This window comes from Artibeus jamaicensis, unplaced genomic scaffold (assembly GCF_021234435.1).
Source record: "Artibeus jamaicensis isolate MK-2021 breed Jamaican fruit bat unplaced genomic scaffold, CSHL_Jam_final contig_490, whole genome shotgun sequence".
Classification (NCBI taxonomy): domain Eukaryota; kingdom Metazoa; phylum Chordata; class Mammalia; order Chiroptera; family Phyllostomidae; genus Artibeus; species Artibeus jamaicensis.
In genome coordinates, this window is record NW_026521861.1 from 20,326,192 (window position 1) to 20,353,385 (window position 27,194).

Below are 27,194 nucleotides of genomic sequence, written 5' to 3' on the forward strand. Positions count from 1 at the left end.
GTAACTAGCACTTTAATTAACAGCAACAATTGTTATTTTTAAATTAAGAAGCATAATTTAAGTTTCATTCTGGGTCCGTGGGAGTAGCGAGCCTCCTGAGTAATTATTTGGTGCCATGGCTCATCCGTTAGGTGGCTATGGGGACTGTCACTTCGCCCTGGGCCTGTGTAGCTGCTACTGTTGACAGCTGTGTGTGAAGACAGTCACCAGCCAGTCCTGCACACGCATGGTCAGCAGCCCGCTCACAGGCCCAGGGCCTCCTGGTGAACTCCGGGGACGTTTCACATCAGCGCTCTAGAAAATAACTCCTACAGATGGTGATTTGCTATCAGAGATAAATCATTTTCTCCGAGGCCCAGCGGACATTCGTTAGATGGGAAGATGTCTTTTGGAAAGATTCTGAGTTCAGTAACCACAACCATCCTGCAGCAACGAGCCCCTTTGGGGCACTTTACACAGTGCGGCCCCCAGTGGGAGGAGTAAAGCAGGCCTTGCTTTCCAGAAATGCTCTCCTCTCGGTCCCACTCACCCCACGGGGGTGAGAAGAACAGTTTCAGATCAAGTGAGATCAAGGTGCTGGCAAGGTTGGCAAGGAGGCACAGGGCCTGCCGTGGTGAGGCGGTCCGTGGCAAGGTCACTGCCGCCCTGAGCTGGTCCTCTCCCCCACCTTCTCTCCTGCCTTTCGTAGTTGGTAGAGACATGTAGGGGGGTTAGGTGTGGTCACCAGGCCCCTTCATGCTGGTGCCGAGTTACACCCGGCCCTAAGCTCCGACCTCGGGGCTGAATTTCAGAGGCTCCCCAGGAAGGGGATCTTGGCCCTCGGACGTGCTGGTGCAGCGGCAGGTTTGGAATCGCGGCACTTGGTCACTTTGTCACAACACCGAGACGTGGCGTTCACCTGTCCAGCATGGGGTTCTGGCTGCCTGCCCTGGGCCAGGCACTGTCCTGAGCACATGGCTGTTTCTCTCTGGTTTTACTAGAGAAGGCCATGGGCCCATGTGTGTATTAGAAAATATGATCTCCAGGCAGGCAAGCCCACAAAAACAAGCTGAGGGTCCAATACTGGTTTGCTGGTCCCCAATGTTTCCATTAATGGGTGACTTGTATTTCAGTCCTTTTACTCCAGGTCATACTTACCAGCAAACATGCAATAGCTGACAGAAAGTAAAGCGACCACGTTATACCCATGGGTTCCAGTTTTCTGCAAACTAGAAAAAGATGTTGATGTGTGATGTTTGCCCAGAGACTGTCTGATGCACCGTGGGGAGCTTGGGTCTCCCTGGGCACAGTGTTCACCCAGCCCCCAGACCAGGACCCCGGGGTCCCCAAGGGTGGGAAGGGGATCAGCCACCGTTGTCTTGGGCATCCCCTTGAGTCGGTTTACTGCAGTCAAATGGGGTGTGGCAGGGGGACAACAGCCAGCATCCCGGAGGCGGGAGAATGGGTTTGAGGGGGTCAGGGTGGGACCCCACTGGGGAGAACAGTACGGCAAAGTGAGGCAGGCTCGGTCCCAGCTGTGTCCCTGAAAACAGGGCTGAGGGAGGGCGGGCTCACAGAGGACTCCCAGGGAAGTGGCGGACCTTCGGGAGGGTGTGGCGTGCTGGAAGCAACGTCCGCTCCGACAGGCCAGCGGCTCCAGGTGCCCTCGCTCTGTGAGAGGGCTCTGTGGGTGCACCACGGTCGGGCAGAGACACCCGTCATCACAGAGCGGCGATGGCCTGTGGTCGGTAGTCATAGGACAGTGCCAGGAGCATCTGCCCCCTCCCTCGTGGAGGTCTGTGGGGGGACGCCCACGGTCTTTGCTGGGCAGCTGCCCGGGAATAAGTCATAGATGCCGCCCCGTGTTTACAAGTCCGGCTCATCTCAGAGACTGACCGGATCGCTGCTTGAGCAGCCGGGGCTTTTTTCCAGCACTGGCAATGCTGTTCTAGGAGTCTCTCCCCCGCTTCCAGGTGGCGTGCTGCGGGGCGGGCGGGGTAGGATTCACCCCACTCCTTCGGGAGCTTTCTCGCTCCCTGCAAGGTGGGGTGGGGGTTCAGCGGCAACTCCCAGACCTTTTCATGCTGTAGAAAGTGCTGGAAATAATGGCCTTGACAGTATGTGAAAGGTGCACCAGGAAACTGCGAGGCCTGGCCGAGTGGGCTCGGTGAGCGTCTGCACCCGGGGAGCCAGGACCTGCTGCGCTGTCCCCACCTGGAAGCAGAAGCTTGATCGGAGCTGAGGGCCATCCTCACTGAACCCCCCACCCCCTTCCTGGTGCACTGAGTGCCTGTGACGAGCCACTGTTGTCTGCTCCCGGGTAGTGACTGTCCTGCTCTTCGGATGATACATCTGAACACATCGTCTGGGTCATCATCCTTGAGTGTCGCCAGGACCTGCAGAGAGCAACACTCCTTGCGATTCCAAGGGCCTGACCAGTGGATCAGGACACCTCTTGTCCAGGAGGTTGGAACCCGAGAGAATGTGGCCAGGACCGCTTCATGCTGACAGTCTCAGTCCAAGTTCACAGCGATCTGGACTTGGATTTGTGTGCGCTTGCTTTGTAACATGTTAACCCGTCATAAGATCTCCATTGTAGATACAACCCACATGGGGAACGGTGCATGCAAACATTTTTAGATGAGATCGGGCGTGTTCAGGGTGGTATGGCCGTAGACTACAAACGTTTTTAAAGATGCAAATGTGCATCCCAGCATCCTCTAGACGCTGCTGTCCGTTGCAGAGGAGAAGTTGCAGACCCGGTGCTTCAGGCCAAGGCTGTGTCCAGGGGCCTTTACTTCCTTCTGGATGTGGAAAGGTTGGCCAGGCCTGCCCACCTCACCACTTGACAAATCAGACATAATTTTCACGTTTTCCTTAGGTGCAACTGCACCGATACATCGATTCTAACTGCCGTGGCCGTGTCTCGGTTTTGGCAAGGCTGGGATGCACGCTAACGCGGCCAGGTCTTTGCACAGCCCCCGAGCCATATGGAAGGAAGGCTGCAGCCCAGCCACTTCCTGTAGGGCCGCTGCCCACTGCCCCCCAGGGCAGACTTTCTCTGCTCCCCGCCCTCACACGGCCTCTTCCCCAGGGTCCAGAGGGCATCCTCTCACTCTGGGCTCTGGGAGCAAGTGGCTTGGACACTGGGGACAGACCCCAGTGGTCAGTGGGCCCAGGCCTCTGGGAGCCCAGCCACTCCCATGGGCTCTCTGCTCCCCACAGGAAGTACGTGGCCTGCCTGGGCTTTTCCAGATCTTTCTACCCTGCATAGCACAGTGGAGCCCTTGCTGGAGGGAGGAGTTCTCCAGGATCGGCGTCACCCTGAACAGAATGTCCTTCGTGGACCGGGAATTACAGCCTCACTGGGGAAAGGAGACAGAAAAACCAGGCGGACCAATGTCCCTACAGTGGGGGCTGGATCCCCCTGTGCAGCCCCCCAAGAGTGGTCTCAGCAACCCTGGGACACTGTCCACTGATCCCCGATGCCCACTGCCTTGTTTGGTGGGCCACTGGTCCATTCTCAGTCTTCTCGTCCTCCAAATGGGACTCAGCGTGCCTCCTGGGGCGGGCTGTGGGAGACACAGCGTCACAGCCACTGAGGCACTTGACCCACATCCATCTGGCGGCTTCTCTGCTGCCCCGGAGGATGGTGCTGCCCCAGATAAGACCAGGGACCTTGCCCACGGTGGAAGGACACCGTGCAGGCTCCTCAGCGACACCCTGCCCCCACGGTGGAGCAGCTGTGTCCTCCGGATCCGACCCCTCGCCCCGTCTCCCATGTGTTCATCCCCCCTTTTCCAGAACTTTGCTCCATCTGCGGCAGCGCCTGGGGCTGAGGGAGGTGTTCGCGTGACAAAGGCTGGCTTCGGAGGGTATTCTCGTCACTTGGTTTTTTTTCTTGGCTTCTGTGCTCAGAGAAGCTGCTGCTTGTGGTTTCGTGCTGACCTGCGTGCACCCCAAACCAGTGCAGTATGTGATCTACTTGTGGGGTGTGGGGGAGGGCAAGGAGGGTGTGGGGGTGGTGAATGGTGACGGGGGGAGGCTCGGCTTGGGCCGGTGAACACACAATACAGTGTACACACAGATGGTGTGTTGTAGACGTGCATACCTGAAACCTGTATAATTTTATTGACCAGTGTCACCCCAATACGTTAGATTAAAAAGCTACAAAATCAAAGTAAAACAGCATTAGTTCAAAGGTTAATTTAAAACACATTGCTTGTGTGTGATTGGGGTGTTGTCGATCACGCTTACCCAGTTATTTAACCAGTGTTGACCGGGACCCCCAGCCCCTGCTTCTAACGCGACGGGGGTCTTCCTGGGCTGCAACCCCGCCCCTGCCTGTGACGCGCTCCCCTCGTCGCTGGGTCTGAGTCGATGTAGGTTGTCTTCCGCATTCCTGTCTGTCCCCTGACAGAGTCAGGGTGCTGTCCCCTCCTGGCTTGTCCCCGCGCCTGGCCCCAGGCAAACAGCGCGAGTTGCTCTTCCCAGGCTCTTTCTGGGGACCAGCTCTCCCTAGGAAAAGCGGGTCTGCATCCCCCATGACCTCCCAGCACCCCGCACCTTCCCGCCGTCTGCTGTGGCCGCGGGCCCCACTGCACTCTGGGAACCTATGACTCCGTGTGTTACCCTGCAGCTCCTCCGTCGATTCTCTAGAATTTTCTATGTAGACAATCACGTCACTTGAGAATAAGGAAGTATTCGTTTTCTTTCTGATTTACATGCCTTTTCTTCCTTGTCCTTGTCTTGTGGCATCGACTAGGACCTCCAGTGCATGTTAAATAGGAGGTGAGAGGGGACACCCTGGCCCTGGCCCCAGTGCGGGGTGTGGGGGGCGGTGTTTGGTCTTCCACCGTTAAGAATAATGGGAGCTGTGGATTGGCACAAGTAGATTGAAAAGTTCCTTAGTAAGCTGATCTGTTGTTACTTTGGCATCTTGTGCTCTGAGTCTGCCCCCCAGGGCAGCTGTTTGGTGAGCGCAGCCTGTTGTAAGTGTGCAGTGTGGGGTCACTACTGCCTGTGCTACCCGGCCCGGCCACGCCTCAGGTCGGACGTATTCTGTTTGGTGGGAAACGCCATGTCCCGCATTCGCTACTCTAAAACAGTGATGATCGATTCCATTCTCTTGCAGCACAGATGCGCAGTGACCGCCGAGCATGTCCCCGGCGACAGGTAGATGCAGGCCACGGACCCTCCCATGAGGCTGCCTTCCCGGCCACTCACACCAGGACAAGGGGCACACCTGTCAGGTGAGCACTGGAGAGACAAAACGTGGTCTGTCCCTCCAAGGGGATGGGACCTGTCCATAAACAGGTAGAGTGCTGGTCCATGGTACATCGTGCATGAACCTCAAAAACACTACAGGTGCCACATATCACAGGGTCCCCTTTACATGAAATGCCTAAAATAGTCACGTCCATGGCCAGCAAGTAGATCAGCCATTGCCAGGGATCCGGGCGGGGGTGAGGATGGGCTGAGGTGGCAGCGGGACCAGGGAGTTAATGAGCTAATTCGAATGGAGCTTCTCTTGAATGATGAGGATGTTCTAGAAGGAGATTATGGTGGTGTTTGCAGAACTCATGACTGTGCTGAAACCTATTGAACTGTGCACTTGAAACAGGGGACTTCATGGTGTGTAAGTTACATCCCGGCAGAGCGGTTTTCAAAAGGATGGTAGAGTTAACCGAATGGGGAATGATGAGTAAGCTGAGTGACGGCTGACTGAGGTCGGGGGCATCCCGAGCAGGAGTGAGAGGCAGACTTGAGAGAAGGCGGGCTGAGGGGACTGCGTCAGGGGAGGGGACACTGGAGGCTACAGACAGCAGCTGACTGATGGGGCGCCTCGTGGCGAGACACCCAGCGTTTCAGATCTGGATCAGCCACCACCCTCCACCATCAACCAACAACCGAACATCACAGGAGAGTTCGGGTCAGGACACTTTGGAAAGCTGATGATTTCAGCAAAACACAGCTGCGGTCACGTAGATAAAAAGGCCTCAAGGAAACCCAAACAATGAAGCAAAAATGGGCACCTTTAGCCGGTGATGCCGAGAAAGAGGTGGCTAGAATTAGAACCTATTAACCAGAAAACTAACTTTTTGTTTCTCTTTCTTTTTCAGACCATAGCCGGCATTTTCCCTGGGTGAGTACAAAATTTTAAAAAATTATTTCTGATGTGCAGCCAACTGTCTAAACAGTGCGGGGGGGGGGGGGTTAGTCGTTAGAGAAACATCACCTTCCAGAGAGAGAGAAGGCCGCACGGTCAGCGTGTCCTGTCACACACTGGGGGCGTCCACTGGTTCCAACAGGCTCGCGCCTCACTTCTGGTCACTTTCTTTGGTGCGTGTGTTTGAAGTCTGGCTCGGCCGTCGGCCTCCTGAAACGGTCCGTTGAGAACGCACTTTCCACCCACTCTCCCTGCCCTGCCTCGCCCTGACTTTTCGGGGGGGCTCGCCTTTACTCGGTGGCACAAAGGTGCTGCCTCTCGGGGAGCCCAGCGGCACAGGGTGGCACCGACGGTAGCTGCTCCTTCGGTGATCGGCTGTGGGGAAGGCTGCTGAGAAGGGGTTTTTCCAGATGGTACTTTCGGTGAAAAAAGGAAAGTGTAGTCACCCCATAATTTTCTGCCTTTCGAGGTCATGTCCGCTCTGCATGGTCTTGCCGACCTGTGATTTAGAGGCAGAAACATCATGTCTTTGCTGTGTTCTATTTCATCAGCTTAACGGGGTAAATTCCCTAAAGGAACTGAGACAAGAAAACCTAAGCGCTTTCAAAGTGGCCACAGCCCACGGGCAGGCGGCGCCTGGCCCAGCACGGCGTGGACACTCAGCTTTAGTGAGGGAACCGGAATGTGGGCAGGTAGGAAGCTGTATTTCTAAGATGTGTCACCTGGTGTGAAATACCGGACTCTGCTCTGAATGGTCCTAGGCTGCGTGGGCCCATTATTCTGCCCCGACTGGCCTTCTGTTTGCGGGGTGGGGGTGGGGTGCCCTCCGTGGCACCGTGTCCTTGGGGCACAAATGCTCACTGCTGTTCCCAGAGCAATTTGGGCCTTTTTGCTGCATGGACCATGTCGCTGTCAGGAAGGAAGGCCAAATACCGTGCACGATTCACCATCAGGATGGAGAACTGGGAGGTCTCCATGTGCCGCCCGCCAAGGCAGTTGTGTTGTCCACCTTCTGTCACGTCGTCATCGGATGCTGCCGTTCTGAACGGCATGGTCTCCTTGGGCAGGTGTCAACCGTGGGATCAAAGATAAGGGTCACGTGGCGGGGGGTCAGTCATGGACAGAGACTCAGTGACAAAAGGCCTGCAGTCTCCATTGCCTTCGATGCGTAAACGAGAGACGCTGGCTCATTCCCACAGGTGTGCGTGGACCTGTAGGGGCCACCACGCTGGCACGAACCGTCAGAGGGTCGGGCCCCACAGACGTGTCTCCTTCCGGGATACAGGTCTCGCCTTGGCCTCCTCGGCTCTTGGCTCGGCACCGGCCCCTCCACGTCTGTTTTGCCCCCCGTCCTCTCCAGGACTGGTGGCTACTTGGCTAGTTGACCAGCTGCCGTGAGTGGCCATCCACTCTCTCAGCTGCGACCCTGTGACCTGTGCTCCTGGAGCTTCCCAGCCCCTGCACTGTCTCAAAGCCAGGGACAGATTCGGAAGCTGGTCCACCATCCAAAGGTAACTGAGAGCTTGTCTGGGAGTCCACTTTTTACTTCTGTTCCCACCCAAGGCGCTTGGGAGACAGAGCCGCTCGGGGCAGCGGCGCCCTGTCCTCGGGCCCCCCTTTGCCTCGGTGTCAGTAGGGCGACGAGTTCTGCTTTAGGGGCGGGGAGTTCCCAGAGGAAGAGTGCTTCTGCTCACAGGACCTCTCCCTCTCGGAGGTGGGAAGCAAGCGGCCCCGGGAGCGAGGACCCCAACTGGGCTGGCCACCCGACCCGCCGCCACTGGGGTGTGCCTGCGGGGAGTCAGGGCGGAGGGTCGGTGGGTCTCCCAGCGCACGGCGGTTTCCAGCTGAGCCTCTGAGGCTTGTACCAGCACGCTGGAGTTTCAGCCACCAGGAAAGAATTTATTTCAAATTGGTGGGATTAGAAACCTGCTTCTCAGTCAGTTAGAACGAAATAAATAGCTCGCCCCGGGGAGGGCGGGAGAGAGCCATCGTCAGTCCCCAGCCTCCATCCACGCGCGGCGGGCTGGCTGCAGAGGGGCCCAGCCGGCACCTGCCCAGCAAGCGTGGGGACCGTGCTCCCCACCTGTCCTCCCGTCCATCACTCACCTCCTGGGGTCACTGCGGCACTGGAGTGAGGTGACCCAAAGGAAGCACTTACAATCGTTATTAGTATGTCACAAAATGATGGCAATTGTTTTCAACTTGTAAAGAAGGCACTCAGAGAGTCTCGAGGTGTGTGCCGGCACAGTGGAGGGTGTCAGAAGGGCCTTCCCTCTCCAGCAACAAGCCCTCATTTTCAGCCAATAAACCAGCACTGTGTTAATATTTGATTTTTAAACCGAAGAAAAGTCAACATTCTTCCTGGTTAAACCGGATTGAGAGGAGTCTTTTCAGCACAGCCCCCCATTCTCATGGTTTCCTTTTTTCTTTTCTTATTTAAAAGTAAGCGTGGGAGTTAGTGCTACTGTTCTTCCCAATCATCTGATAGGAGAGGTGCTCCCTCAAGTGAGGAAGGCTGGCAACCCCGTGGGTCTCCGCTGCACAGCAAGTCAATAGTGCAGCGAGATTGCCGAATTAAGAATTTATGGAGGGCACACAATTAGGTTTAAATATGTGCTCCAGACTCTCTGGGGTCTTGTGTCGTTACAGCAAAGGGTATCCCCAGTTAAATAACACTGTGACGTGACCCTCTCACTTTGGCTTGTGGAGCTACCAAAGGAATACAAGAGAACGAAATTCAGTGCCGATTTTAAATTTAACCTAGAATGCTCATGCACCGGCTTTGTCCTCCGGAATGATCCGTGCTTCTTCCTTCACCCATCTCAATACGTGTGACTTTTGTCCTCCAAGTCCCCTTTATTCCTTGAGGCTGGCCTGATTGGCCACCGTGTTGGGGAAGAAAAGAATGAGCCGGCTTCCCAGTGAGGTGTGCTGTGCCTGGGCAGGTGAGCCCCCGAGACCACGCCCGCCACCCGGGCCCCACTTCCATCTGTGCCGACCGACCGACCGACCGACCGGCCGCTCTCCGTTCTGCGTCCTGGTCCTGAGGCTGCAGGAAGACACCGAGCACTTGAAAACTTCCTACAAGCTCCGACTCCTGTCCCCTTTCTTCACCCTGGTCTTGGGTTTTTATTAGCACCTGTGGGCTCCATGGGCTTCCTTTCCGAGCAGAAAGGGTTTCTCCTGACAGAGACCTTCATCGCCCAGGGACCGAGGGAGAAGCTGATGCCACCTGGAGGAGACGCTGCCCCTGTACCTGATGGTTCACCGGCCGGCCGAGCAGATCATTCCCTCCTGTGTTTCCATCCCCACCCCACCCCCGGAAAGTTCCAGCGTTCTTCCAAGAAGTGCCTCTTAAAGGAGTCTGCACAGTAAGCGTTTGTCACCTCGCAGAGGCCAGGACTTCAGCAGTCACAGTTTCCACTCGGAGGAGCGGAAACCAGCTTCCCTGTATAAAAGCTCGTCTCGTCCCGCGTGCCCGGCAGAGCCGGACTCCCCTTCTGGAAACCCCGCGGCAGCTGACAGACAGGAGACATGGGTCCCCGCCGGCCAGGATGGCTCCCCGCCGTCAGAGCAGAAGGAGGAGAGGTAAAGGGAAGCTCAGAGGAGACCCTTTCTGGTCGTGGGGGACTCCTGTCATGGTCGCATGTCATGCAGTTCCTAAGGCATTGAAACTGGGTTAGAAGAGACTGCCAGGAAGCCCTTGTGAAGGGAACACTGGGCACCCAGCCCCTCCTGCCCGGCCCAGCCCGGCCCCTGCAGGAAACCTGGGTGTGGGCTCAGGAAGCCCTCTGAGTCCAGCCCGGCCCAGCCCGGCGGGGCCTGCCAGAGAGGAGCCCTCTGCCTCGGGGCCGCCGGGAACCCCAGGGGCGGCCCGCCCCGGAGGAAAACAATCCTCAGCCATTGCTGGGCCCTGAGCCGGCTGGATGACACAGCAAAATCCCACCCATTTTAAGCCGGACATTTCCTATTTTTGTAATCCAACCCGCCTTCCTAATTTTCCTTAACAGCAAGACTTGTGAAGTGCCATTTTAGTTCACAGTGACGTGGTCAGAAAGTGGGAGGTGCCAGGGCAGGGCAGGTCACTGAGCTGGTGCTCAGGGGGTTGTGTTCCGTGTGAGAGGCAGGGCCGAGGTCACCTTGTGGGGGCTGGTGGCCTCGTGGGCCGCTGGTCCTGGACTGCCCGAGGAGCAGTGTCCTTGACCCTGGGTGAGGCAGCAGTGCGAGTCAGAGAGACCCACCGAACCCCGAACCCCGATTCAGGAACGAGAAGGCACGTGGGCCAACCCCCGTTTGCTTTGGGGACTCGCCCCCAACTTCTGTCCCGTCCACTAGGGGATGTCCCCGTGCGCATCAGGACATTGAGCTGCAGGAGATTAGATGCATTGGGCTTAAAAGTTGCCAATTTGAAGTGACTTTTAAAAACTGCTTATTATGACGCAGAGTTTAGTATAAAGTGTTTGAAATGCGGGAATAGCTATTCCTACGGCGTGCTGAACAGAAACCCCCCCATAATGGAATCTCTGAGTCTCTTTTCTTCTTGTTTTGAACGGAAGTGGGAATAAGCAGAAGGCAGACTTGCGTTTTTGTTATTTTATGATGGGGGCTGAATGAATTCTGACAACTTCAAAACGGCACGTTGACGGTATTTATCTGACTTCAAGTAACTCTACCAAGACTGACCTGCTGTCCAAAATGGGGCCATTCTGTGTCCAGTATGCTCTTTAGAAGCTACCACGTCCCTATGCTGCTGCAGAAAATTAATTTTTAAAAATGTCCTGTTGGTGGAAATGTTTAGTGTCACACACACACACACACACACACACACACACACACACACGAGACAGGACTCGCGTATTTACTACTTTGCCAGAGAACTTCAGTCCCTCGTGCTGACAGCAAATCGCACTTCTGATACAGCACGTGTAGGCAAAGCCCTTGACAGCCGACACAGAGGCTCAAGTTCAGGATCTCGTTTGGGCCTCAGAGGTGCCTGGAGACAGCCCAGGGGTGTGTTCTTGCGTTCTCACACGGACTTGGAGACTCGAGCAGCCCGCACCGTGGGCGGGGACGGTCCAGGCCCCAGCGTTTTCTGTGCTCCTCACCGCCACCAAAGGGGAGGGACACACCAGCCAAGAGAAAATAAAATTTTCCATCATGAAAAATATTATTTTGCAGTTATGCGCGAATAGAGCACATCTATAAATAGCATATCCCATGGGTTTTGCACAGTTTGCTGGTAGCTAATTACATTTTGGAACAATTTTCTGATCACTGGAGTTGATCTTGGCCAGAGCTCCCAGCTATTTCTGCACGTTATCTGCTGACCGAATCCAGTTTCTAATCTCGTTTCACACACTCCCAGTTTCCTTTCCGCTGCCCGCCTCGGCCGGCGCTCTGCCCGTTCACCCGCCCAGCGCTGACCTCCGCAGGGCTCGGGGTTGTGCCGGCTACTGAAAAATGAGGTCGGAGATCTCAGTTGCGGTTGTGGTTTTTTGCACAGGAGGCTAGAGAAAGGTGGACAGAAATAGAGTTTAGTTCTAGAAAGCTGAGTGACTGGGACGTGTCCTGAGTCACACCTTCTTTGTTTAAAAAGTCAAAGGCGGGTGAGAAGTTTGTAATGATCTCTTTGAGATGTCGGGACCCTGGGTTTTGAGCTAACAACAGATGTGTCCCCGAAGCAGCCACTGCTCGGTGTCACGTGTGCCTGGGGCCACAGGCCTCTGTCGCCCTCCCTTCTGCGAGGCAGTTTGTCGTGTGTGTTTTATAATCTCCACTTTGGCACTTTGTCTTCCTGTCTCTCGGTTGGATTTGCCCTCCCCCTGCCTTCCAAAGGAAGCAGGGACGCACACGGAGCATTTTGCTAATGGAAATGCACTTTGAAAATCGGTCTTACTTTTTCCGAGGTGTTGCTCCCGTGCAGGACCTAAGAGCTGGGACTGCATACACCTTGGCATTAAAATGCAAGCAGAGACCCCAATGGCTAAAACACAGTACCCTGCACACCGCTCTGGGATCCTTTCCGGCAGGGGCCCTGGGGGAGCGAGCGTGGCAGTTAATTTGACCGAAGGAGTGGTTTCCTGGGCAGGCAGCTCACTTCATCTTGTCGGAAACCGTGGAAACCCCCAGGGCACCCCTGTGCCCCGTGATCTCCACAGAGGACAGGCTGGGGAGGGAGCGTGGCCGAGACCAAGTTCGGGCCTGAAGCATCCAGTTCGGCAGCATCACTGTTTCCAAGACCTGCGTTTGGCCTCCCTCCAGGGGAAGCCTACAGTGACATTCTGTGGTGCCGTTTCCCGGTGTGGGCGGACTTATTTAATTTTTTATGAGTGATTCACTGCCCAGAGCTGTGTGTTTTTCTTCTCTCGAGCTGAGGATTAAGTCATGTTTCCTTTAAGAAATTATTTTTGATACAACCTGAGCCCGGTGGCCCTCTGAGCCTTAGGGACGAGGGGATGTGGTAACGTCCCCAGGCTCTTGGGAAATGGCAGTGACGATGTCATCCTGTGGCCCTGGTGTCCCTCCTTAGAGGGGACGGCGCCTTGGTAAACACTCGTACATGTTTCCTTCTCTGAAGATGGTTCTGAACATTGGTTTTCATGCTCCAGCAAACCCATTCCACTTGGGAAGCCATGAGGGAGGCTACCCGAACGGAAACCGCGGAACATAGTTTCCACACGGTGCTTGTCACACTTCCTCCCTGTCCTCCGTGTGGACTGCAGGTGGCCTCTGTCCGCCCAGCTGGGGTCTGGTCACCCCTTCTGGCCCGTAACCTTGTTTGACAGCAGCTCCAGGGGTTGTCTTGGTTACGGCAGCTCTCAGCCGGTCTCAGGCCCGCTTCCACTGCCACCCACCTCAACCCCAGAGGCAGGAGGGCTGAGCCGGTCGTCTGTACAGCGGCCCATCCCTCTGGGCCTGTGCACAGACCGGTGAGCCGGGCTCTCGCCCTCCAACCTCGTGCCCTCCACCCCCAGGGACCCAGCATCGGGTCTGCAGGTGCTGCCCGGAAAGATGGGTGGTATGCAGAGGCCGAGAAGGTCCAGAGGGCAGGAGGTGGTACAGATCAGAGCAAAACAAAGGATGACGTGGGGGGCAGTGGGGAGGCGCACCGGTCAGTGGGGTCGGTCTGGTGAAAGCAACAGCACCAAGAAAGTGGCCCGGCATCCGGCCTTGCTGGCCACGTGGCTTCTATCAAGACACCTGCCCCTCAGGAGCCGCCCACCACTCCAGACCTCTGGGATTCTGTCCATCCGGGATGGGGCCCCAGCAGAAACTGAAGGGTTCCAGTACAAAACCAATAGCACACGGTCGTCTAGGATGGAGGTGGGGACCCTAGAAAGTACCGGGGTGGTAAATGGGGTGGGGAGAAGGTGCTCCGGGACGTCCGAGGCCCCGGCTCAGCTTTTCGGGTCGGGCTTCCCTGGAGAGGAGACGCACCTCATCAGGATGCTGCTCCCCTTTCCCTGGGACTGGAGAGGCTTGGGAAATACCCGGCTGCTCTGAGGGCCAAGCCACAGGCCTGGACCAGCAGCCTCAACCTCTGCGTCTGCGGGCGGGCCCCTGCCGGAAACCGGGTACCGAGTCCAGACTCCCAGGGCCTCTTCTAGAAACTTGGGTCCCTGGTCAGAAACCCAAGTCCCAAGTTCGGGCATTTCGGGAGTGGTGCAAAAGAGGATCTTTGTTATTCACCGGAACATGTGAACCCTTTTCTGGAATTCCTCTTAAAGATTAAAAAAAAAAACAACAGAAAAAAGTAACCTTTATTTCATCCAGGCTGCAATGAGCGTTATGAAAACCTGTCTGGTGCGTGTCTAACAGTCCTCAGACAGCAGCGAGTGCGGAAGTGCCCCAGTCACAGAGCCAGTGGCCTGGTGCGCCCAGAGGGGCTGATGACTGAGGGAACGGGCTTCTAGAAACTTCTGAACTCATCACAGATTCTGGGACAGTGAAGAGACCCAGGCCGCAGGGGTCTCGGCACTCTGGGCTGTGGAAGCTTAGAAACTGAAGTCTCTAAGATCCGCGGTGAAGGGCCTTTATCAAGGACGCAGTTAAAGGAGAAGTGAACACTCACCTTGGGAAATGAGAGGCCAAATCCCCCAAACGGCTGATGAGACAGCACTATCAGCTCAGCTGCAGAAAAGGCATCTTCTCTCCAAACTCCTACTTCCTGCTTCACCCGTGATTGTTAGAGTGGGAGATGCATGACTTGAAATTAGTGCGCGGTGAGATTCTTGTGGACGGAGCCAGGACAGTCTGTTTGAAGTGGCTCCCTGCCTGCCTGGGACGTGGGGACGTGTCACCTCCCAGGAGGGACAGCAGTTGTCCCCATTGTCTTTGAGTCCCCAGGGGCCTCCGCACCTAGGACTCCGGCTGGCTGAGTGAAGGGTGAATGAATGAAGTGGCGGGAGGGTGGGGGAAGCAGGAGAAGGCGGTGAGCGGGCGAGAGCGGTGCCTCTTCGTCCTGGGCCCGGGGCAGCACTTAGCACCACCTGGGCCGCGGATGGAAGAGTCCGTTTCACTTGCTGAGAAAAGCAGGGACGAGAGCTTTGTCCTGTCTTCTGTGGTCTCTCTCCGGACCTATCACACTGGGGTTTTTAACCTGTTTAATGTCGTGCTCACTGGGGCCCAGGCCGGTCTCAGACCGTGAGGCCCCACAGATGCAGGGATGCCACCCTGTGGGTGGAGTGTGCCATCAGGGACCCCCAGGAGGCGGCCGGGCCAGGCCCCGTCCTGGCAGGCCGCAGGAGGCAGCGCCGGGTGCCCGTCCTGTCTCCAAGCCGGCCCCCATGGCACCCCGGGCCATTGTCCCATCGCTCTGTGCTCACAGAGCAGAAACTCAGATCTGAGTGATTAGTGCCTCTCTCGGGATGGTGGATACAGAGTGCGGAGCCCGCGCACTGAGCTGTGCTCACGCCCTGGAAGCGTCCCTGGCCTGAGAAACGGCGGTTCGCACACTGGACGGTCACCGTCGTTTTGTGATAAGGGACTCCTTTTCCACAGGACCGTGATCCCTTGTGAGCGAGAGCTTTGACTCCCCCTGTGCCGTCATTGCTGTGTACAAAGGTCTTCCTTCGTCCTTTTCGTTCAGAGCGGTCGTATTTACCGGCTCTGGCTCACCGGAACGTGGCCTGGATTGCAGGTTTGGCTGCAGGTCCGGGCGCATGGGAGAGACAGCTAATCGAAGTTTCTCCCTCATATCACTGTTCCTCTCCCTCTCTTTTTCCTCCCCCCCCACTAAAAATAAATAAATAAAATCTTTTTAAAAATACGTGTCCCATTTCCAGACACGGAACCTCAATGCCAGTAGGTAGCATGGGTGGGTGGGCATAGCCCTGAGCTTTTGAGTCACCACCTGAACAGGGTGGAGCGGTTTCTCTCCCTTCTGAAGGACAGGAGGTCAGCTCACGGTGGCCGCCTCTAGGAAGGCAAGGCGTGAGAGCGGGTGTGGGTGTGGCCACCACCGGACCAAGTCCAAACGCCTGCACTCAGGGGACCGCCTGACAACCAGTAAGTCACGTACCTGCCAGAGCCTCTGTTTAAAGGACTCAGCTGGGTCCGAGGGGCCCCTAACTTCTCAGGATGCTCAGATCCAGGACAGCAGCACAGGAGTCCCCGGCTGGCCGTTTGCCGATGGCCCCGAGCCTGCTGGTGGGTCTGGAACTGGACTGTCTCCAGGCCTTTCTGTGGCTTCACAAACAGCTTCGTGCAGGAGATGGTTACAAACACCTGTGCGAAACCCTTGTTTTCCAGTGAGGCTGCAGGAGTCCATTCATTCTCCGGGTGGCGTAACGGGGCACCTAACGCAAGCATTGCTCGGAGCGGCAGCTGGTTTGCTGAGCATTGAAGGAAAGTCGCAGTCCGGGAACCTAATTGTTCATAGGGCCTTGTTTAGCGCTCGGGCCATGTTTACACTCGCGTCACACCCACTGGAGAGAATACCAGACCACCTTGAACTGAGTGGATTTGACCTCTGTTTCCAAAACTTCTAAAAATAGGCACTCTCTTGGAAAGTTCAGCAAGCTGCCCGCTCCCCCTGCCCTGTCCCGGCAGCCTGGTGCTGGAGAAGAGTCCAGCTTCTTCTGGAAAACTCATCCCGGGCCTTAGGTTGCCAGGACCCCATGTGCTCACTGTTCATCCCAGGGCGCTGTCTCCCCGTCTGTTTGTCCCAGTGTGGACGTGGAGAAGTAGGTGACGTCTGACTCTTTGGAAGGGAGACATCCTCTACCAAGGATGTGCAGTGCCCAGAGCTTCTGTTGCTCAGCAACGGAAGGCAGCCAAAGGCAGTTCAGCGGGCTACCAACACCCAGTTGTGTAATAGGACACCCAGGGGAAGAATTTCAAAACCCGCCTTGTTAAAATCATTCCTTCCATGACAGAGAGCTAAGAGGGTTTGGGTCAGGGCCGGCTTCAGGGGGCACACCTGTGGGCACGGTGCCCTGACTTGCCTGCAGCCTGCCAGCTCTGATTCATTCCTCGTCCCGATGACTCAGGACCCTAACCAGGCGGGCTCCAGCCTAAGAGTCTCATTCAGCGTGGACACCAGAGGTGTCCCCAGCTTTCTAGCTGTGGCACCCAGGTCTGGAGCCCAGGCCGGCGGATTCCCCTCCATCTACCCCGTGTCAGCAACTGAGCTCCGAAACGCCTCTTCCCAGGGGCAGGGCTGCAGAGAGAGGCAGGGGCAGCCCCAGCCACACGCCCGCAGGCTGTGCACTCGCAGATGAGGGGCTGGTGGGCCCTGCCGCAGGGACCCTGTGAACGTCACAGCCCTCGTTTCTGTGAGACGTGGGTGTCCTAAGAAGTGTGCCTATTCACGATGGCAGCCCTGGCGTCTGAGGCGCCCACGGCATTCCTTCCCCTGTAGAGAACGCTCGCCTTCTGTGCTGAAACAACAAACCTTCTCATCTTTGAGCTGGGCCAGTCCTCATAGGGCGCAACTGCACCCTGGGATGAACAGTGAGCACGCCGGGTCCTGGCCAGTCCTCGTGTCTCAAAAAAAAAAAAAAAAAAAAAAAAAGAAAGAAAAGAAAAGATGAAAAAAGAAAGCAAAGACCAAATATGGGGACAGAGAGACCAGAGTGTTACAAATCTCCTGCCTCGAATTCAGGTTAACTCAATGAATTTGGGCCAAACTCGGATATAACATTTTCCTTGAAGGTTGGCTTAAGGAAATTACCCTCCTGTTCCAAATGGCGGCCTCTGATGTTCAACCCAGGCGACCAGTCCCCTTTCTTTCGATCGGTGCCATCTTAGCGGGAGGCCCAGCCGGATCTCTAGCCCGTTCGCTGCGAGAGCCAAGGCCTGCCTCCTGCTGGCCCTGAGTGTGCACGTCAGCGCCAATGTGCTCAGAACGCAGGGCGCGGGGCCCTCGTGCTCCGACAGGAGGCGCCCGCCTTCCACTTCTAGGTGCCCTTCCCTGTCCCCCTCTGATGCCGGCTGGTAAGCCCAGATGCTGCCTCGCCACCGGGCTTCAAGGGCTCAGACCTCAGAGCACCAGCATCGGACGGGGTTCAGGGCGCGTTCGGCACTTGAAGTCCATCCCTTAGCAAACCAAGGCTTGAAGACTAGAAAGTCCCAATGAGTAGTATCTGTCTGTCTGGTGTTTTTCAGCCAGACTTCCCACGTTAGAGACCTCAGGAATCAGGGTGTGTGCCTGTGTGTGTGGCCACTACTTACCAATGAAAAGCAAGACAGGAGAACTAAGCTGTTGCTTCAAAAACGAGGGTCAGTTCACGTGAACGCCCAACGACAAACAGGTTTAGTTCCTCTTTGGCAGACACACCACTTTTGGGTTTTGTGAAAAACATTTCTTGAGACCTGGGACCCAGAAACCTCCCCTTCAATTAATGCAGGGAGATAAAGGAAGGTATTCGGAGATGCCTGCTCCTGTTTCAAACCCCCCTGCACGCTCACGCTGTCCCGCGTGACGCGCCCATCTGTGGCTGACTGTCACTGCTGGGAGATGGAGCTAAGAGTTCGCTAAGTCTGGCTGGGCCTGCTGTTGGTTTTCTAGAAACAAGCGCTTCGGTGTAAGCAAGTGCCGCGGCTGCGGTGGGACCAGGTGGAACACACAGCAGCCATGCTGGAGTGTCACCATGGCAACCAGCGGAAATAACGGCCTCCTTTGGGAATAAGCGGCCAGCGTGGTGTGGGCAGCAGAGACAGTTTCGCTGATTGTTTCTGAGATTCCTCGACCGCAGGAAGTGAACGAGAAGCGGCACTTTCAGATAACAAATGGATGTGCAGACCACTGACGGGATTGTCTAAATCACTGAGGAAGGGAAGCTGATGGCGGGAGAGGCTGATGATAACCACACGCCACGGGTGGCCACCGGGTCCAGAGCCGCGCAGAGCTGGGTCAGCGGTCCCACCTCCTAGGAGGTGTTGCTAGGCTGTTGCCAGGGTGTCCTTCATCGGAGGCAGCAATAATGGGGAAGTAAATGCCCTGAGAGCCCGGAGCTCAGTTCTTGGCACAAAGAAAGTGCTCAGTGAATCCCACTTCAGATTCTCAGGTCAGCAGGGCAGGGGGATTCCAGGGCTGACCCTGGGGACCGTCACGGCGCTGAAAAAGTACTCGGAAAGGAAGACTTTGCAGCCAGCTATGCTATAGACACCGTGGGCCACCCGGTGCCCGCATGCCGGGGCCAGGGCTCGGAGGCTGTGGGTGGCTGTCTGCGCTCCATGGCCACACCCGCACCACTGACCACGTGCGCCAGGACGGGAACTTTTTGCAGCTGCCACAGTGCTGGGATGTGGTACAGCCCATAGAATGTGAAATACAGAAGCTGTCAGAGGCCTTCCGCTCCGTCGTCAGGAGAAGGAGAACCTGGTGAGCGCAGGCAGCCGCAGAAGGCAGGTTTGGGTAACAGACTCGAGCCTAAAACTTGAGCATGCATTTCCCGTTTTATTTTAGGAAGTGCTGTCAAAAAAAAAACCAAAAAAACCCCACAGATATTTTCTGATGTGAGACATTCACTCTGCAAAGCAGCATCGTGACAGAAATAGAATTGTTCTTTCCGCCGAGTAGAAAGTGCTAGAATAAAAGAATTTTATCTTTACACCCCATTTGGGGATAGGCACTAATAATAAATGTCCTTCACTTTTTTTTTCAATTTAGGTTGCATTTCCATTCAGCTTTGCTTGAAAACACCCTTTAGAAAGAATAACATTAGCAGTCACTTATATCTGAAGACCGAACCCAGAGTGTGGGGCGGTTGGGGTTGGGGCGCCCTTGCAGGTGTGCTGGGTCAGCTCCCTTCCTGTTTTCCTCCTCCCTGGGTGCAGGGCACCCGGTTCCGACGGCCCCGCCAGGATGCAGACTGCCGCGGCCAGGCACCCCCGCACACGCGTCTACCAGGGTGTCATGCCTCCTTTCTCACTGATCTATTTGAAACTTAAAGTCGCTCCAACTCCACGAATCGTAAACTTATTTCCGAGTACGTGTTTCAGCTGGAGAGGAGCGATCTCTCCTATCACTTTCTCATGCTGGCTCTGGTGTGTAATGGCATCGTGCGGGGACCCGCAGCTGCTAGTCTGGGGAGGAGGGTCACCCAGCGAGTGGTCGCGTAAATAATGCATGACCTTTCACCGTGGTGGCCAACTTGGAAATGTCCCCAGTATCAGCCAGTGAGTCTCCCATGCTGTGGACATGGGTTTGAGTGAGTTGATCCGCTAGGGCCCCTGGGAAGCGCTTCTCTGTACGTACCCATGGATGTGGAACGCGGACGGGGAGGGGGCTTTCTGGAATGTCCCTGCTGCCTCTGGTTAAGGTTGTGAGAAAAAGGCATTTTCTGACAGCTTTTAAAATTGGTTATCTAACGTTGCTGCTTCCCGAGAATTCAGGAATGCCACGGCAGATCGGTTCATTGTCAAGTTTGCGTACGAGCTCACAGTGCTGGTTGGAAATACCCCTGTGGCGGTCAGCAGTTTTGTACAAATGACTGCGGCTGGTGTTCTGTCTGCCTCACCAGCACGTTGCTGTTTCACACACGTGTGCTTTCTCTTTCACTTAGAATGCAGTGACTACACGTTCTTTACTGCAGAGAACATGCTCAGAATTTTGGACATGCCTCTTTCAACTCAGCTGAAAATTATAGAGGCATTTTAGGAAATATTTGATGTGAAAGCTGACTAAGCAGGCATTTCAAACACCGCACCAGCAAACTGGAGGAAGAGATTTTCTCTCCGCATTTCTGTTCTTTCTTCTTTCTTTCTCCAGCCTGGTCTCTGCTGTGATCGGGGGCTGAGTCGCACTGACCTGTGTTCTCCAGAGGTGTTTGGTAATGCTCACGTAACTGTTCACTGGCCGACGCTGCCATGTGTGTAAACTCGGGCACGGCGAACTCACCTGTTAATTATTTTGGGGACATAGGGTGAGAAAAATATGAGCTGGCATTGGAGGGGTGGGTCACTGAGCCTGTGCACCTGAGGATGTCCGTCTTTCCCCGGAAAGAGGAGGGCCCCGCAAGCTGTTCACTCTAGGACGCTGCTCGGCCCCGCATTCCCACCAGTTTCCCCCAGCTAGCTCACTTGGGTCACTGTCCCCACAGGCTTAGCAGGGTCGAAACACCTCCTGGCTCAGGCGGGGACGGTGCCCAAGGACAGGAAGCCAAGGACAGGTCTCTGGCTCCGAGACCAGCCAGAAGGGGCGATGTGCCTAGGGCCCCATAGCATGTCCCGAATGGGAGCTGGAGTTCACTTTAACTGTTTGCTCTGCCGTGTTCTCATTGAAAGACAACATTCATGTAAGTTAACGATTTCCTGTAAGGGGGGAAAACTCCAGTGTGTGTTACCTATGAGGTGAAAGGACTTCCGCTGCCTTCCAGTTCACCGTGCGCTGTTGTTCTTTGTTAAAGGGAAGTGTGCGTGTGCTACCTGTGTATACTGTGTGTACTGCTGTATGTGTGCTCTGTGTGTGTACAGAAGGAAGTGAGAGGCCCCTGCCGTGGCAGTGGGACCCTCCTAAGGAGCACCGGGTTTAAACCGTGTCCTTTCACCCTGGGAGACCCAGCCCAGTGTGGACGGCTGGAGGAAAGGCCCGGGAGGTGGAACTACATCTCGAGTGCCGTGTCCTAGCCCGGTCCCACAGAGAGAGGTCGGGCACTTTGTCAGAGTTCATGCTCTTCAACGGGATGCAAACCCTCCCAGGCCCATCTCGCCGCCTCTTCGCACTGATGTCACTGCTCCCCGGGCAGGCCTGGTCCTGGTCCCACTCCCCTGAGGAGCCGCTGTCAAACGGAGGCAAACTGAGGCCAGTGCCTCCTGCTTACTGCCCCTGGGGCCCTCCCAGGAGGGCAGCCAGGCCCTGGGGAGACAGTGAGGGAGGTTCTGTGAACGAGGACACCCGAGGGGCTGCGTTCCTAGGGCAAAGTGAGGCAGCCGGATGTTCACGCGTAATGAGGAGTCTTATCTGAGAATCCTGATTCAAGGGTTGGGGAGGTTAGGGTCTCTCTTGGTTTCTCCCCTTTCCGGCCCCACAAATAACCCCCCACCCTCTTTGCAGACAGAAGCAGGGTCCCTCTTGTCTGATATCTGCAGGCTGGGACGGGGTCCTGGCCGCACACCGGCCACCACTGTCCGGCCACCCCCGGCCCCGGAACGCCAACTGGGTGTGTCTGCTGAGCAGCAGCTACTGTTCCCAGCCTGTCCCCTGCTTGTTTGTTTGAGGTGAGACTCCCACAGGGCTGTGGGGAAGCTGGGGAGAGAGCCCCCACCAGGGCAGTGTCCCCAGGGAGTCCGGGTCGGGGTGGCCACCCGAGAGCTCCCTAGGGCATGCTGGGTGAGAGGGCGCCTTCGGGAGAAATCGGGATCGGGGCCCTTCTCAAGTTCTAAGGTGCCAGTGACGGGAAGCTGCCGTGGGGGATCGTGACAGCATGCGTGTGGGCAGGAAGGTCGGGGCCGTGGGGCCCCCGGGTGCAGGGCCATGCCTGGGCCTGCGCACCCTTGTCCCCCCAGTCCTGGCACCCCGAGCACTCACAGCAGGTGCTCACTTCCTTTCTGAATGAGGGGAGCAGATAACATGGAATCAATTCATTTTGTGATATGTGCGGTGTCTTGTCTGCAAACACGTGTACAGAGCTGCGTAGTTTGGACATTGAAAAGCATCAGGGGCATTGGATTGCGCACTGGGTTCAAATCCCAACCTGTCACTTCCTCACTGTGAGATCTCTGGAGGCGACCACATCTCCAAGGCAGAGCACTGGGTAGTGGAGGGACGGGGAAGAGATGCTTTTTGTGAAGCCCAGGCTGCATGCAGCGTGGCCTCACTGTTCTCGTCATTTCTTCCTCTGCAGTCTTCTCATTCTGTGAGAGCGCAGTCATTTGGGTTTGTTTGGAAAACAGATTTACAAAGTCAGCCATCCTCTGAGAAAACAAGTTTCCCGGACATTTTCCGATACATTAAGAAACGCACTGTCGATGTTCAAGGCACTGTGTGGTCTGCATTTTAAAACTCTCCTCCGTTACATTCAGCCTGATAATAACGTTAAAAATAAAAAGCAGCCCTCTAATGTCACTCAGCAGCTTTTAAGCATAAAAGGATCTTGCAGAGCTGGAAAATGACGAGTACGTTGTCCTCAGTACTCCTGTGGCCCAAGGTGTGGGAAGGATGCTGGCATTTTAAAGTCAGAGCTGCGGGCTGAGACCCGACTTCACTCGTCTGCATGTTGCTGTGCAGCTTCTCCCAGTGGGTGTGGTGTGCAGTGCACACTCACCGTGCACTTCAGCACAGCAAGGCCCACAGAGGGTAGGACTGGGATTTAATCAAAGAAATTATTGCCCCAAAAGGGGGGGCGGCGTAGACACACTGGAAGCCTGCACAGGGGCCCCGCATGCCTGCTAGAACATTCCGTCTGTAGCACCATTTCCAACACCCCACCGTCCCCACACCAGAGCGTCCGCCTGGTCCACCAGAGGAAGCTCTGTCACCTGCCGAGCTGTGTGACTCCGGCAAGTTACTCAGTGTCTCTGTGCCTCAGTTTCCTCACCTGTGCAGTGAGGATGATAATGGCCCCAACTTGTTGCTGTCGTGGGGATTAAATGAGTTGTTAGCCGAGAGTACACGGCACTGAGCGTGCAGCCTCCAGCCAGGGCTTTTCATCACCCCCAAAAGGAACCCCCCCATAGTCCAAGAAGCAGTCAGCCCCCATTTCCGCCACCCCAAGCTCCTGGCAGCCACTGACCTGCTTTCCGTCTCTGGATTTACGCATCTGGATCTTCCATGTCCATGAACTCGGGCGCCCGGTGGACATTGTCGGGCATCATTCACTGAGCAGGGTGTTGGAGGGTGAGCCAGCTGCGGCCTGTGTCGACCTTTCATTCTGTTTCACAGCTGACCACTGCCCCACCGTGTGGGTGGGCCCCCGCTTTCATAGTTTATCCGTTCACCAGCTAGTGACGTTCCGTGGTTTTCTGCCTTTTGGCACTTGTGAATAGGGCTGCTATGAACACTTGTGTGCTGGTGTGTGTGCACACCCAATTTCAGTCCTTTTGGGCATAGACCTGAGAGTGGAACTACTGGGTGACACGGTAATTGTGTTTGGCTCTTTGGGGAACTGCCAGACTACTCCACCGCGGCTGCGCCGTTGACATTCCACCAGCAGTCCTTCCACATCCTCCCGGACAGTTGTTGTTTTCTGCTTTTTAATGAGTACAGCCCTGGCTGGTGTGGCTCATTTGGTTGGAGTTCCATAAACCGAGGGGTTGCAGGTTCGATTCCCAGTCAGGGCGCATGCTTGAGTTGTGGGTTTGGTCCCCAGTCAGGCCACGTACAGGAGGCAACCGGGCGATCTTTCTCTCTCACATTAATGCTTCCCTCTCTCCCTCTCTTCTTCCTCTCTCTCTCAAATCAATGAGCATGTCCTTAGGTGAGGATTCAAAAAACATTATAGCCATCCTCCTGGGCATGAAGTGGTATGTTATTGTGGTCTTGGTCTGCATTTTCCTAATGATCAGGAATGTTGAGCATCTTTTCATGTGTCTGTTGGCCATTTCTATGGCTTCATTGGAGAAATGTCTGTTCAGGTCCTTTGCCCATTTTAAATAGGTTGTTTATCTTTCTGTTGTTGAGTTGTAAGAGTTCTTTACATATTCTGGGTACTAGATGCTTATCAGATATATGATTTCCAAATGCTTTTCCCATTCTGTATTTTGTCTCTTTGCCTTCTTTCTTCTTAATTTTTTATTGAATTTACTGGTGAGACATTGGCCGATAAAACCATACAGATCTCACGTGTACCGCTCTGTGACACACCACCTGCACGCTGCATCATGTGTGTGTTCACCGCCCAAAGCCGGGTCTCCTCCCACCACCGTCTGTCCCCCATTACCCTCTCCCATCTCCCCACTCACCTTTCCCTCCGGTCATTGCCACACTGTTGTCCATGCGTATCTGGTTTTTTTCTTCCTAATCTCTTCACCTTTTTCATCTAGCCCCCTTCCCGCTGACAGCTGTCAGTGTGTTCTCTGTGTTTATGATTCTGTTTCTATTTTGTTTGTTAGTTCAGTTTGTTCATTAGATTCCACATGTAAGTGAGGTCATATGGTATTTGTCTTTCTCCAACTGGCTTATTTCACTTAACATAACATTCTCCAGGTCCATCTATGCTCTCGCAAAGGGTGCGATTTCCTTCTTTTTTACAGCGAGTAGCATTCCATGGTGTAAACATCCCATAGTTGTTTTATCCACTCACCTACTGATGGGCACTTGGGCTGCTTCCAGATCTTAGAGATTGTAAATAACGCTGCAATGAACAGAGAAGTGCTTATATTCTTGCAAATTAGTGTTTTGGGGTTCTTCAGATGTATTCCCAGAAGTAGAATTGCCGAGACATAAAACATTTCCATTTTTAATTTTCTGAGGGAATTCCATGCTGTTTTCCATAGTGGCTGAACCAACCTGCATTTCTACCAACAGTGCATGAGGGTCCCATTTTCTCCACATCCTCTCCAACACGTGTTGTTTGTTGATTTCTTGATAATGGCTATTCTGACAGGTGTGAGGTGATAGCTCATTGTGTTTTTTTAAAAAGATTTTATGTATTTATTTTTAGAGAGAGAAGAAAGGTGGGAGAAAGAGAGGGAGAGAAACATCAACATGTGGTTACTTCTTGTGCACCCCCCACTAGGGATCTGGCCTGCAGCCCAGACATGTGCCCAGACTGAGAATCAAACCAACAGACCTTCAGTTCACAGGCTGGTGCTCAACCCACTTAGCCACACTAGCCAGGGCTCATTGTGGTTTTAATTTGCATCTCTCTGATGATTAGTGGTGTTAAGCATCTTTTCACATGTCTATTGGCCAGCTGTATGTCCTGTTTGGAGAAGTGTCTATTCAGGTCCTTTGCCCATTTTTAATTGGGCTGTTTGTTTTCTTGGTGTTGAGTTGTATAGGTTCTTTATAATTTTGGGTACAATATTCATAAATCAATAAATATAATACATTACATAAACAAAATGATGAAAACCATACAATTGTATCAATAAATGCAGAAAAAGCATTTGATAGAATTCAGCATTTATTTATGATAAAAACTCACAGCATAGTAGAAAAATAGGAAAAATACCTCAACATAATAAAGGCCACATATGATAAACCCACAGCCAACATCATACTCAATGGGCAAAAACTAAAAGCATTTCTCTTAAAATCAGTAACAAGGCAGGGATGTCCACATTCACCATTCTTATTCAATGTGGTATTATTGGAAGCATGAGCCACAGCAATCAGACAAGAAGAAATAAGAGGTGTCCAAATTGGAAAGGAGGAAGTAAAACTGTCATTTTTTGCAGATGGCATGATACTGTATATACAAACCCTGGAAACTCCACCAAAAAAACTACTAAACTGATAAATTAATTCAGAAAAATAGCAGGGTAAAAATTAACATTCATAAATTTGTAGCATTTTTTACACCAATAATATATGATCCCAAAGTAAACTAAGAAACCAAAATAAGTAAGGAACCCAGGGATAAATTTAACTGAGGATGTAAAAGACCTGTACATGGGAAATTTTGAGACACTGAAGAAAGAAATTGGAGAGAAGATACAAATAAGAGGAAGCATATTCCATGTTCATGGATAGAAAGAAGTAACATCATTAAAATGTCCATACCACCCAAAACAATCTATAGATTCAACACAATTCCTGTTAAAAATATCAATGGCATAGCTTCCAGAACTAAAACAAATATTACAAAAATTTACATGGCACCACAAAAGACCCTGAATAGCCTTGATAATCTTGAGTAATAAGAACAAGGTTTGAAAAATCATTCTACCTGATATCAATGTATACTACAAGGCCATAGTAATCAAAACAGCATGGCACTGGCATAAAAATAGACATATAGATCAATGAAACAGAACAGAGATCCCAGAAATAAATCCACACCTTTATGATCAATTAATATTTGATAAGGGAGGCAAGAACAAACAATGGGGTAAAGACAGTCTATTCAATAAATAGTGTTGGGAAAATCTGACAGATACATGCAAAAAAATGAAACTAGGCCACCTTCTTACACCAGACGCAAGAATAAACTCAAAATGCATTAAAGAATTAAACGTGAATCACAAAACCATAAAACTCCTAAAAGAAAACAGGCAGTAAAATCTCAGCTCTCTCTCAAAGCAATATTTTTCCTGCTGTCTGTCCTGGGACAAGGGAGACAAAAGAAAACAATGAGTGGGACGGCGTCACACTGGAAGCTTCCCGAGAGCCAAGGAAACCATCAACAAAATGGGCAGACAGTCCATGGAATTGGACAGCGTGTCCGCCAGGGTCCGTCTTTTTGCTTTCCTGGTGGCGTCCTTCGATGCACAAAAGTCCTTCAGTTTTTGGTGGAAATGGAACAAAACAATGAAGCGAGAAAGCCCTCCTTCATTTCTCTCAGTCTTTCTCGCACTCAGAGAGAGACTCTCAGCTTGGATCTAGGGGCGTCCCACCTGTGGCCCACGGGCCACGTGCAGCCCAGGGCAGCTGTGAATGAGGCTTGACACAAATCGCACATTTACTTAAAACACGATGAGATGTGTGTGTGTGTGTGTG

The 27,194-nt window shown here is 53.9% G+C and overlaps 1 protein-coding gene across 8 annotated transcripts in view; it reads left to right on the forward strand.

Annotated features, from left to right (window-relative positions):
* PTPRE (protein tyrosine phosphatase receptor type E) overlaps positions 1-27,194 on the forward strand; it is a 113,934-nt gene that overhangs the window by 41,039 nt on the left and 45,701 nt on the right. For 4 of the 8 annotated variants that reach the window (XM_037159090.2, XM_037159092.2, XM_053668422.1 and 1 more), the window contains 2 exons: positions 5,114-5,231; positions 6,102-6,124. The gene's annotated coding sequence lies outside the window, so the exon portion shown is untranslated. Of the gene's footprint in view, positions 1-5,113; positions 5,232-6,101; positions 6,125-9,537; positions 9,737-27,194 lie in introns of those variants that run through there. The other 4 variants (XM_037159093.2, XM_053668420.1, XM_053668419.1 and 1 more) reach the window with 2 other exon arrangements.